Raw genomic sequence first — 13,165 nt, 5'->3', positions numbered from 1 at the left:
TTGAATAATCCCACTATATTTCAGTAAGACTACTCAAGATAAATGCATGCACCTTGGTTCTCAAACTTAATCCGTTCCAGAAGTCCGTTCCAAAACCAGAGCGTTCCAGAAACAAGGAACGCTTTCCCATAGAAAGTAATGCAAAACAGATTAATCCATTCCAGACTTTTAAAAACAACCCCTAAAACAGCAATTCAACATAAATTTTACTATCTAACGATACCATTGATCCATAAAATGTAAGCAATACAATCGGCTCCCGAATGATTGAAATCCGGAACTGAGTGTTCTGGTTTTTGAATGTTCTTTTGGAACCCGAATGTCCGATGGGGCTTCTGCGGCTTCTGATTGGCTGCAGGAGTTTCCTGCAGCCAATCAGATGCTGCGCTTTGGTTTTCAAACGCTTTGGAAGTTGAATGGACTTCTGGAACGGATTCCATTTGACTTCCAAGGTAAGACTGTACTCTAACCATTGAAGTTGTCAAAGGGCACATAGAGAGGTTCGTGATGTACTCTTTGGCCGTGGTGAGAACAGTTGTGGCTTATTTGTGTCCAGGGCCGGCCCTCCCATTAGGCAAAGTGAGATCAGGTGGCAGATGTTATGGGGTGAGGAGCAGACCGAGCTGTGTGTGCCACACAATCTGCCCTGCACCTCCTATGCTAACCTGCTGCCCTCTAGTGTACTGGAGGGTGCTGTTGCATTGTCAGTGCTGAAGTAAGATTCAAGTGTCTCTCCGCTTGCCTTCTGCACGTGAAATGGGGAGGTTGGAGCAGGCAGCAAAATGTACAACCCAATTTCTGTGGGTCAGGATTGGGTGGTGTCATTTCCATAATGCAATGCTATCCTCTTAGCTCCAGAAATGGATAGAAATGATCCGGGGACTGCAGCCAAAGAGATTCTTAAACTGTTCCCTCACTGCGAGAGGCGAGATTACAGGGAACCAGGCAGAGGGCCTTTTCGGTGGTGGCGCCCGCCCTGTGGAATGCCCTCCTATCAGATGTCAAGGAAATAAACAACTATCTGATTTTTAGAAGACACCTGAAGGCAGCCCTGTTTAGGGAAGCTTTTACTGTTTGATGTTTTATTTTGTTTTTAATATTCTGTTGGGAGCCGCTCAGAGTGGCTGGGGAAACCCAGCCAGATGGGCAGGGTATAAATAAAATTATTGTTCTTATGGAATAGGCTATCCCTGTTTTCATTGGAGAAATGTTGGAGGATTATTATTATTTTACTCCCAATGAGGGCATTGGCTTAGAAGTGCGTTGAAGTCGAGAAGGTAATGGAAGCGAAAATGTCTAGCTGGAACCATGGCACAAGTGCAGATATGTAGAATATTAGGCAGTGGGAGAAAATGCAAAATACTGTTCCTTTGAAAAGGGCAAAGACTGGATTTTAACAAGCCTCATATCCACTGGGAAAGGATTGAAATTGGAGGTGATTTTCGTTCTTTGGACAAAGGCAGTAGATGAAAAAGTACTGTCTCTAAAGCAGAGGGCTTGGTGAATTATCTCTAGTTTGACAGAGTGAGTCAGTGAATAGTGATGGCTCTCTGCACTCACCCATAAGGAGGTTATACTTTAGTGTACATGAATGAAAGCTCATGAGAGCTTTGAGCTAGACTCACCACCTCCGAAACACCCCCATTCCCCTGGCATAATGAGCTTATCTGCCTAAAATCACAAAATATGGCAATGCCAAGCTAACTTAAGTTTTTGTTTCTATTTTTTTGTTTTGTACTGCTAACTATTAATAATTTTATTGTTTATTTAACATAATTGTTACAAAATATAAGCAAAATATTGCAAATACATACATACATACATATATATTTCAAATAAGCACATATACATGAAAAAGGAAAGGAGAGAAAAAGAAGAAAAGAAAAAAGAAGAAGAAAATAAAGAGAAAAAAAGAAGAATAAAAGTTGGAAGAATTTCTCCCAAGTTTATTCTACAAATATCTCAATATGAAAATAATAATAAAATTTCATTGATTGACTTTCATCGCTTACATTGCACTTCCTATATACATTTTAAGCAAGATTGTATCTGTTATTCCGTATTATTCCCATACAATCTCGCACAATATTCTAATCAATAAGTTTTCCAAATCTCTCATAAATCTATTCTAAACACAACCAATACCTTACATTTAATCCTTGTCTACATAAATACTCATTTAAGCCTTTCCATTGTTTCTGTATTATATTTTTTGGTTTTTGTCTTATCAAATCAGTCAACTTTGCTAATTCCAAGTATTCGCATAATTTATTCAACCATTCTTCTTTGGTTGGAATATAATTTCCTTTCCAATTATTGGCTATCAACATTCTCGCTGCTGTTGTCGCGTATAAGAAAATATTAATTTTGTCATTCGGGATGTCTCCATTCAAAATCTTTGTTTCTAGAATCCTCTCATCCAAACAATGTAGTGTCACCCTTTTTATATATAGTTCAGGAGGGACGAGCTACTTTTTGTTTTGTTTTTAAGAAGGAAAACAAAAATCTAAGAACAGATCGGATCACTTTGTTATACACCACATTTGGAACAATTCTTAGCTCACTTCTGGGTGGCGGTTAATAATTTTCTCTGATGTCTCATTGGGGGAGATCGGCACCTGAAAAACTGAACGAGCTCCTTCTTGCATTTATCTGAGCAAGCCTGGGAGGCTGAAAGCATTTGTTTTTGCTACCCCTCCGCTAGTAATGAAAAAATATAGAAGTGAATTTCACAGAGAGCTCCAGAAATGATCACCGGCGCACACAGCTGCTTAATTGGCTAGCTATTAATGTGAAATATTAGTCTAATAGCTCTTCTTGTGATAGAGAATCTTAACATAAGCTGAAATGAACTCTTTTAAAATGAGCAAGAGTTGCTTGGAAATAGCTCCTCTAAATGGAACGGATAAATAAGCAAGTACAGTGGTACCTTGGTTCTCAAACGCTTTGGTTCCGAAATGCCGAAGACCCAAAAGTAAGTGTTCCTGTTTTTTAATGTTTTTCGGAAGCCAAACACCCGATGCGGTTGTCAGCTATTGTTTCCGGAGCGCCTGCACCAATCAGAAGCCATGCCTTGGTTTTTGAACATTTCGGAAGTCAAACAGATTTCCAGAACAGATTAGGTTTGGCACTTTTGTTTGCTTCTGGAGAGGGGTTTGGGTAGTTGGCCTTCAGGTCAACTTCCAGATCTGTGATGTTACAGGTCTTAATGTTGCAACCAGTAATTACAGTCATACCTCGAGTTGAATGCGCTTCGGGTTGAGCGCGTTCAAGTTGCGCTCCGCGGCAACCCGGAAGTAACGGAGCGTGTTACTTCTGGGTTTCGCCGCTCACGCATGCGCAGGCGCTCAAAATGACATCACACGCCTGCACAGAAGCTGCGAAACACCACCCGCGCATGCGCAGACGCGCTGTCGTGTCTTGCGTTCCATTTGGGATGCGAACGGGGCTCCAGAACAGATCCCGTTTGCATCCAGATGTACCACTGTATCTGACTATAGGTCACCTTAACATCTTAACACTATTGTGATAGAGATGGTAAATATTGCTTCCATAAACATTTAAGATTGATGTGCATGTGTGCGTTGGAATCTGCGAATATTACCCGAGTTATTTATTTTCTCTGGAGGAGAGGCAGTAACACTTGACAGCTTTTTCCTCCACTACAATTCAGCCTTTCTTTGTATTTGTGAAGCCAAGAAGTGTACATTTTCAAAAAACGTCCACTACAGTACTAAAAACTACTGAAACCACACACCTTTAAAACGGGATTTGATTCTGTACTGTATGTTTTTATGTGAGATTTATTTTATTTTAATGTCACGACGCCTGATGGTGACTTGGCACTGATTTGCTACTGCTGGAAGACAACTGGGAGAGTCTCCGAATGGGAATTCTGCACTGTTCATTCCTACTCTTTGGTTTAATGCCTATGGCAATTGGGTGGGGTTTGTTGCTGAGCAAGAGACTTGAGGGTTCATTGGTGCCAATATGTGATTGTCACAGCTTGCAGCTTGTCAAATGCCCATTGAATCTCAATGTTTTTATGTTTTTAAGCTTCGGTAGGAACAAGATCCAAGTGGCAAGCAACCAGTCTGCTAGATACATGAACTGCTCAGCTATCCTATAAAACCAGCAGTGCAACGGGATAAAATATTCTATATGATGTTCAAGCGCTTTACGTCTCTCAAGAAAGCAATGATACAATTCTCCACTCAACGCTTCAAACAAACGTTTCCACTGCAATATTGAGCGACGTATAATCAGCTGGTCTTATGCTGGGTGTTTCCAGCGATCCCACTGATGATAAGATACACAAATGCTCTTCCTGCATTATCTTGCAGTCGGGTGAAATTTTGTACTCTATTTTTCTCTCACGCACATTTCTGAAAGGGTTCCCTTCCGCGGCAGCCATCCAGCGCAAAAGTGCTCCTGTAGCCTTTAGAACAAAGGGTAGAAAAAAGGCAACAAGTGTGCCAATGTTCTTGTAATAATAATAATAATAATAATAATAATAATAATTTATTTATAGCCCACCCATCTGGCTGGGTTTCCCCAGCCACTCTGGGTGGCTCCCAACAGAATTAAAAGCACAATAAAACATCAGACATTAAAAACTTCCCTAAACACAGCTGCCTATCCACGTAGCAATTTCATTTATCGTCGCTTCTCTTCTTAAGATGCCTGCGTGTGGTTTATTTTTTTTGCTCTAAGCTCCACTTCTCCAGACCTGTGGGAAACACATATCACTGAAAACCATGGGTAGCCAATATGGTTCTGTTCAGATGTCATTGGACTGAAGCTCCCCCCATCCCCCCCCATAATTTTTATTAAATTTTCCGTTTTACATTTTATAATATTCATTTAAACAACCTTAAAATATCAGCGACTTCCCTTCCTCTCTTTCCATTGTTCATTTTTCATAACCTAAATCCCTGCATATTTTATACAAAACTGAACCATTCACTATTGCATCATTACATCCATCAAAACTTGTTTATACTGTTGAATTTATCTTGATGCTGCCTGTGTTTTCAAATATACACAATTTCCCTCCATATATTCAATAGACATTTTCCAATCCTTTTTAAATATATATTCTTCTTGTTCTCTTATTCTATATGTTAGGTCCACAAGCTGCACCTATTCCATCAGTTTAAATTGCCATTTCTTCTTTAGCTGGGACTTCGCTCATTTTCCATTTCTGGGCTAACAAAACATGAGCCACAGTAGTGGCATACATAAATAACCTTTTTTTGGCACCGGCAAATTTCCATCTGAGTTATTCCCATCATTCCTGGCTATTGGCTATGCTGACTGGGGCTGATGGGAATTGGAGTTCAACATCATCTTGACCTATCCCTTCTTCAGCAATGCTGGCCATGGCAACCAGAGTAAGATCAGGAAATACATGAGTGATATGTAACAGAAAGCAGTTCCATAGTCTGGATGAGTTTCAGTCTGGAAAAGCCTCTCGCTTCTGCAATATTGCAGCCAAGCACTTGAGGGCAGTAAATGCACGAATAAACCAGCTTCGATTCTAAAATCTAAATGGACAAAGCAGAAATGGAAGAATAACAGAAATTTCACCAGGGTTAGTAGAACCTGTAATATTAGGAATTAGAAGCAGCTGTAGTTTCCCATTATTCATTAGGATTTTTCTTTCCTTTTTGAAGAAACCACGAAGAAACAGAACACAAACATACCTACTTAGCAGGCACAACAAAGAAGTTACCCATCGCTGTTGTTCCAAGAGATGCTGAACTATCAGACAGAAGCAAAAGCCCTTTGTTTGGAAGAAAATTGCGAGGGCCCGAACTGTAAATCTGTTTCCTTTGAAAACGTCGGCAATTTAATCAATTTCTTTTCAAATGAACTTGATGCTGTTTTGTACCATTGATTGCTTCTAATTTATATGCAGGCAAATAATCGTTTCGGCAGAGAAGGGTCCCCCCCCCAATCTATTTCTTTCACAACTTTTTGACACAGAGAGAAAATCCGAAGTTTTGTAATTGAGTTGCCTAAACAGAAAACTCTTGCCGTCCTGGAGGGAAAAAATGAACTGGACTCCAGTGCTAAGAGAGGTTTCTCTGAGGTCATGTTGACACAGTGACTTCAATTTAACAAGCCATTAAAATGCTTTCATGTGTTCTGAGACCGGTGTTAAAAGCCTGGTTCTGACTGAAGTGGCAAACCTTTGTCTGGGATGTAGCACTTTGTCTGGGAATGTTTTTCATCCAAAGATTCTCTCTAGGTAGAAAACTAGATATCCGAGAGAAACGTTCTAGTAGAATACAATTCTTTTCTCCAGTATCTAGTGGTATTTTTTGGCGGAGGGGAAAGATTTGTGTGGAGAAGATTTTCATTATATGCTCTCATTTTATGCTCTGCTCTCAACCTGAAGTTCTTGTTAAAGGGTATTGGGAATTGTAGCTCAGTGTGTGTGAACCACAGTTCTCAGGATTATTTTTTAAAAAAAAATTGGGTGGGGGGAGATAAGCTCTTTAAAGATCCTTAGTGAATGATGTTACTTTGTGCCAAAAGTGAGATGGGAACTGTAAAGGATATTTCTGGAATTTGAGCTGCAAGAGCTTCTCTGTTCATGGGTGTAGCAAGGAGGGGCAGCTGCTCCCCCCCAAAAAATCGAGTAAACAAATAAAAATGCTTAACTAAAAGTAGAAATAAGCAGAATACTGTATTTGAAATGGAAATGTCCAAAGCTGAACTATGACACATCATGTGGAAGGAGAAAAAACTCAGCAAAAAAGCAGTTAAAAGAGCTGAACATAGAAGACTTAGTAAAAGAGGTGGGAATCTGTTACCCTACCAAAAAAGATGGCCTTGTACCATAAAGCTTTCATTCAGTACCTTGTGGGGAGTAAAGACCTGGCCGCGGTCCACGATGAGAGGGGAGCATTTCAATGGGATATGCTTACTGAGGTGGAATCAACACGCACACAAAAAACGCTTTTTAAACAAACGTTTTGAAAAATACATTGAATTTGGCATAGCTCACTGTTGCCACCTAGTGTCACACTTGTACATTGTACATTGAAAACGTTTCATTTGCAGCTGTATAGCGGTGTCCTGAGTGTGCACAGGAAAGCTGCATTGGGGGGAAAAGGAGGAATTTGAGAAGGAAGTGCTGAAAAGGTTTTCAACAAATCGAAGACAACTTGTTTCAGTTTTGATTTTTGAAAAAATAAGATAAAAACGGTGTGTTCTTTGGAAATTTGCAAGAGTTAACCGCATGAAAGGTACTCCCTGATGTTAATTTTTCATTTGACTTCCTAGTTTTCAAATGAGTGAAGATTTTGATGGATTTTTTCTGAGCACCTGGGGGCGGAAGAAAGTAATTTAAAACAACTGTGGTTGAGATATTTCATTCCAAATCTGCTAGACAGAACCAGGCAGAGGATGATGACAGGTCTTGCCACCCCCAACATAAATCCTGGCTACACCTATGTCTCTATTAATTCCATAGAGGGGAAGAGCAGACCTTCCAAGTGTCCCTGTTTTCTAGGGACAGTCCTGGATATACAGAAGCTGACCCAGTTTTTAATTTGGTTCTGGAATGTCCTGCTTTCCCATAGGTCATTCCTATTTCCAACGGAGAAATGTTGGAGGGCATGGAATTACCCAATCCCCGAGCCATCTGAAGGCAGTTCTGTATAGGTAAGTTTTTAAATGTTTGATTATGTTTTTAAATGTTTGATTATGTTTTTATAATGTTGGAAGCTGCCCAGAGGGGCTGCAGCAACCCAGTCACATGGGTGGGATATGAATAGTGAAATTGTTATTATGGAATAGGACATCCCTATTTTCCTCGGCCATGATCTTTGTTTTTTTGATATTGAGCTGCAAACCATATTTTGTGCTCTCCTCATTCACCCTCATTAAGAACATGGCCACTGGTCCCATCACTTCCTGGCAAATAGAAGGGGAAGAAATGGAGGCAGTGAGAGATTTTACTTTCTTGGGCTCCATGATCACTGCAGATGGTGACATCAGTCATGAAATTAAAAGATGCCTGCTTCTTGGGAGAAAAGCAATGACAAACCTAGAGAGCATCTTAAAAAGCAGAGACATCACCTTTCCGACAAAGGTCCGTATAGTTAAAGCTATGGTTTTCCCAGTAGTGATATATGGAAGTGAGAGCTGGACCATAAAGAAGGCTGATCGCCGAAGAATTGATGCTTTTGAATTATGGTGCTGGAGGAGACTCTTGAGAGTCCCATGGACTGCAAGAAGATCAAACCAATCCATTCTGAAGGAAATCAGCCCTGAGTGCTCACTGGAAGGACAGATCGTGAAGCTGAGACTCCAATACTTTGGGCACCTCATGAGAAGAGAAGACTCCCTGGAAAAGACCCTGATGTTGGGAAAGATGGAGGGCACAAGGAGAAGGGGACGACAGAGGGCGAGATGGTTGGACAGTGTTCTCGAAGCTACCAGCATGAGTTTGACTAAACTGCGGGAGGCAGTGGAAGACAGAAGTGCCTGGCGTGCTCTAATCCATGGAGTCACGAAGAGTCGGACACGACTAAATGACTAAACAACAACAATTTTCCTCAGAGAAATGTTGAAGGGTGGGGAATAGCTTGGGGTTTTTTTTATCTTCATGGAGAACTGCCTGCTCTGTGGAAGGGAATGTACCCATGTATCTATGGAGGAGTTATGTGTGCACAGAGACAAACACGTGATTATTAGTCAAAATAATGGGCTTCCTTTGCCAAAATGGATGCCTTGCTTGCTTTTTTGTATTAGTAGTAGCATAAAGAAGAGCAAATATATGCCAGTAAACAGCTCGTGGGGAATCAAGGAGGGCACCTTCATTGTTTTCCAAATGTCTCGTTCAGTCTGTCAGATCTGATGACTGTTGCCTGGACACTTCCAAGCCGTTTTGCTATGTTATTTATTTTTATTTGTTCCCCCGAGAGATCCTCAAACATTCTAAATTTGATTTAAGGAAGTTTCCAGGAGCAAATTGAACATGCTGCAGAGAGCAGTTTGGTTTCATGGTCAATACGCAGACAATAAAGTACAATAAAGGTAAAGTAATTCCATTTTGTGACACTATCCTTGTGTGTTTACGTTTCAGATGGATTTTAATACTCCTGTCACCACTTCAAAAGGGTTTTAGGTACCTTTTTTATGGTGGAGTCCATAAAATTGTTTGTTGCATCTAACTCTTTTCCAAAATAGGAATGTAAAATAGGCACACCTAAAATTTGACCCAGACGTGAGTCTGCTGCATAATTGTGAGGCTGCCTTGTTGGACAAAAGTGAAGAATTGCATGCTGGAACCTATGACTTCAGATGTTTAAACCCGGTGCAATTTTTCTAGAAAAGAGGCGCCAGAACTCTCCATGAACACCTCCAGTTGGCTTATAATGACAATGGCACCCATCTGAGAGGTGCCAGAACTGTGTTCTGGCTGGAAAACCCCCAAATATTGGAGAGAGGAGCAGCAAGTTACCGTATTTTTTGCTCTATAAGACTCACTTTTTCCCTCCTAAAAAGTAAGGGGAAATGTGTGTGCATCTTATGGAGCGAATGCAGGCTGCGCAGCTATCCCAGAAGTCAGAACAGCAAGAGGGATTGCTGCTTTCACTGCGCAGCGATCCCTCTTGCTGTTCTGGCTTCTGAGATTCAGAATATTTTTTTTCTTGTTTTCCTCCTCCAAAAACTAGGTGCGTCTTGTGGTCTGGTGTGTCTTATAGAGCGAAAAATACGGTAAGTTCTGAGTGCTCTGGAGCACAGTATGAAACTTCCTAAACATTAGGAAGAACTTCCTGACAGTAAGAGCTGTTCGACAGTGGAATTTGCTGCCAAGGAGTGTGGTGGAGTCTCCTTCTTTGGAGGTCTTTAAGCAGAGGCTTGACAACCATATGTCAGGAGTGCTCTGATGGTGTTTCCTGCTTTGCAGGGGGTTGGACTCGATGGCCCTTGTGGTCTATTCCAACTCTATGATTCTATGATTCCTCAATGGTGACATCGCAAAACAAGACCTAACCAAAGCACACTGGCCAAGATGCAAAGCCCAGCTAGTTCCTCTAAGCACCTCTTCAAAGAAAAGAGGACTTTCCTCTCTCCTCTAGGTAGGCTTCTGGAATGAGGTGAGGGATTCTACATGGACAGAGCTACTATAGTGGTCCCTTGGTTCTCAAACATAATCCGTTCTGGAAGTCCGTTCCAAAACCAAAGCGTTTCAAAACCAGGGCGTGCTTTCCCATAGAAAATAATGCAAAACAGATTAATCAGTTCCAGACTTTTAAGAACAACCCCTAAAACAGCAATTTAACATGAATTTTACTCTCTAACGAGACAATTGATCCATAAAATGAAAGCAATAATCAATGCAGTGGTACCTCTGGTTACGTACGTAATTTGTACTTAATTCTGGAGGTCTGTTCTTAACCTGAAACTGTTCTTAACCTGAAGCACCACTTTAGCTAATAGGGCCTCCTGCTGCTGCTGCAACGTCGCACGATTTCTGTTATCATCCTGAAGCAAAGTTCTTAACCCAAGGTACTATTTCTGGGTTAGTGGAGTGTAACCTGAAGTGTATTTAACCTGAGGTACCACTGTACCGTACTATAAAATAAATAAGGCAGTATTGTAGATGATAAAAATTAAAATTAATTTTTCCCCTTACCTGCACTGATGATAGTCATTGTTTGGATTGGAGGGCTTTTATCCATTTCCACAGTCACGCAATCAGTCAGTCAGTAGCTGAACTGGGTTCCACACAGTCACAAAAACAAATGAACCGAAAAAGCCTCAAAAACAAAAACGTAAAATAAATAGGAAAAACAAAAGCAGCAAATGCAGTGGTGTCTTGGTTTTCAAACTTAAGTCCGTTTGACTTTCGAAATGTTCGAAAACCAAGGTACAGCTTCTGATTGGTGCAGGCGCCCCGAAAACTAGCCGACAACCACATCGGACGTTCGGCTTCCAAAAAACTTTCGAAAACCGGAACACTTACTTCTGGGTTTTCAGCGTTTGGAAACCAAGACGTTTGGGAACCAAGGTACCACTGTAATTGTAATTCATTCCTTCTTAATTTCTCCCTTTCCTTTAAATCAAAGATGGGGAACGTATGACCCACTGTACAGGGCAACCAAAGCAGTTTCTGTGCCAAAACCAGCCCAGACCCTGATTGAAATGGATCCCAGCTTGAATAGTACACTCTTTCAGTGTGATGGAGCAACAGTCCTTTGAGGGCCTTGTTAAGAAGTTCTGCACTTCTATTTGAAACTGAATTCTGTCTTGTTTAACAGTATGAAATGTGTGTGGCTCTAAAGAATTCCCTGCTTCGTTCAACATTTGCAGTATACGGATTAGAAAAGAAAGGAAAATGGGGGGGAATTATTCCTTTTGTGCAAAGAGCTGGTCTAGATTCTCAAATAGCTGCGAGAGCCACACCGCTGCCGTGTTAGTTATTCCGCGCCGAACACTCGGTGAAAGGTGTGCTAATCAAAAGGAGCTCGAGAGCTTCTCAACCCTCTGCAGAGTTGAAGATGGAGGCAGAAAAGAGCAGAGTCTGAGGCTGCAGGATGTGTCAGAAATAAAGATCTGCAGGAATGGGTTTGCCGGGAGATGGGAAATCCTATGTACACCGCGAGATTCCTGGACATTTCTGGGTAATGATCAACCGCACGGCAAACACTCCTTGAGCCCCAATGCTTGCAAAGCAATAAATGAGATTTGCTCAACAATCCCCTTGCCCGCACATCACTGTGGAAGCGGACAAATGGGCTGTAATTCGAACAGCTTTGCCAATCTTTACCTTTCCTCTTGGACATGAACATAAAGCTTTGTGATTCGAGGACCCAATCCCCGCTTGGGGAATGAAGACACGTGGACACAGTATATTAGGTTAATGGGCAAGAAAAAGGCCACAACTTTATTGATCACAGCATGTGAGAAGGTATTGGCTTAAGCTGTGGACCACAGCAAATTTGACTCCACCCACTCGGAGAGGGGTGAGTCTGATGAGGGGTTAACCACCAGTAGGGGGAGCCTGTTGATGCAAATACAACTATATGCTCTCCCCTGATGTCACTGGGGGTCGTGCCATGGCCCCCCGCCACACAGGGCATAGGACAGGATCCATGACCGCCGGATTCCTTTAACGGAATACCCATAAGTGAAGGGGTAGGCGATGGCCACACCTTGCCCTTCCATACACCAACAACACATTCCAATGCCTAACCACCAAATACCAAGAAAGTTGTGACGATTGCTACGAGGTAGACGAAAATAACCAAGAGGCCAATTTGCCAATTGGAAAAAAACTCCTACCAGGCCCCCTGGGCAACCAGGGCGACCAACCATGGGTTCATAGCAAGGTCAAGCGAGAAGCTATGCACTAAAGGGAGTGGTGGGTGGGTGACTTGTGGAGATCGGCAGAGAAATGGCGGGGAGAGCTGGCTAAACCACGCCCCCACGGTGTCACCCGATTGGGTGCCCAACTGGGAGGCGTGGTGCGCCAGCGATGATGACAGGGCAGGGGGCAGGACGCCCCCCTGCGTGGCACGGGAGTCGTCTCCCGCTCACAATCCCTCCCCTCTGGAAGGAGGAGAGGCTTTCTCTAACCAGGTCTGCGATGGAAATCAACAGCTCTTCAGTTCCTCTTTTCCAGGGCGCAAGCAGTGAAATCCAGGACGTCTTCAAAGAGAGACCCCTGTCTCCCAAGGGTGCTTCTTCCCTTAGGAAGGGTCATAGCTCAGTGGCGGATCAGTGTAAACAGTACCGAACAAGAGGGTCCAATGGTCTGTCTCAGTACAAGGCAGCTTCCTGGGACTCAGCTATGCAGCTGCAAATATAATGTCTTAAGTGCATTAAACAAATGGACACTAGATGGCGATGGTGAGCTAATGGCAAATTCAATATATACGGTATATATTAAAGCCTTTTAAAAAAAGCATTTTCACAGCGTTTTATGTACGCATGTATATGTCTAGATTCAGCCCCAGATTCCTAAAACATCCTCCTCCAATGAGAAATGGCTACAGCATTAGTCTAGAAAAGGGATAAGACAGAGGTTTATTCAAATTATGTATGGTGTTGGGAAAGTGGATAGGGGGTACATTTTTCTATTAGAAAATGGGGTCATCTAATGATGTGGGAGATTCAGGATGGGCAGAATGAAATGCTTCTT

The sequence above is a fragment of the Podarcis bocagei genome (assembly GCF_964188305.1).
Source record: "Podarcis bocagei genome assembly, chromosome: 10".
Taxonomy (NCBI): Eukaryota; Metazoa; Chordata; class Lepidosauria; order Squamata; family Lacertidae; genus Podarcis; species Podarcis bocagei.
Note: the sequence above shows the minus strand (reverse complement) of the source record.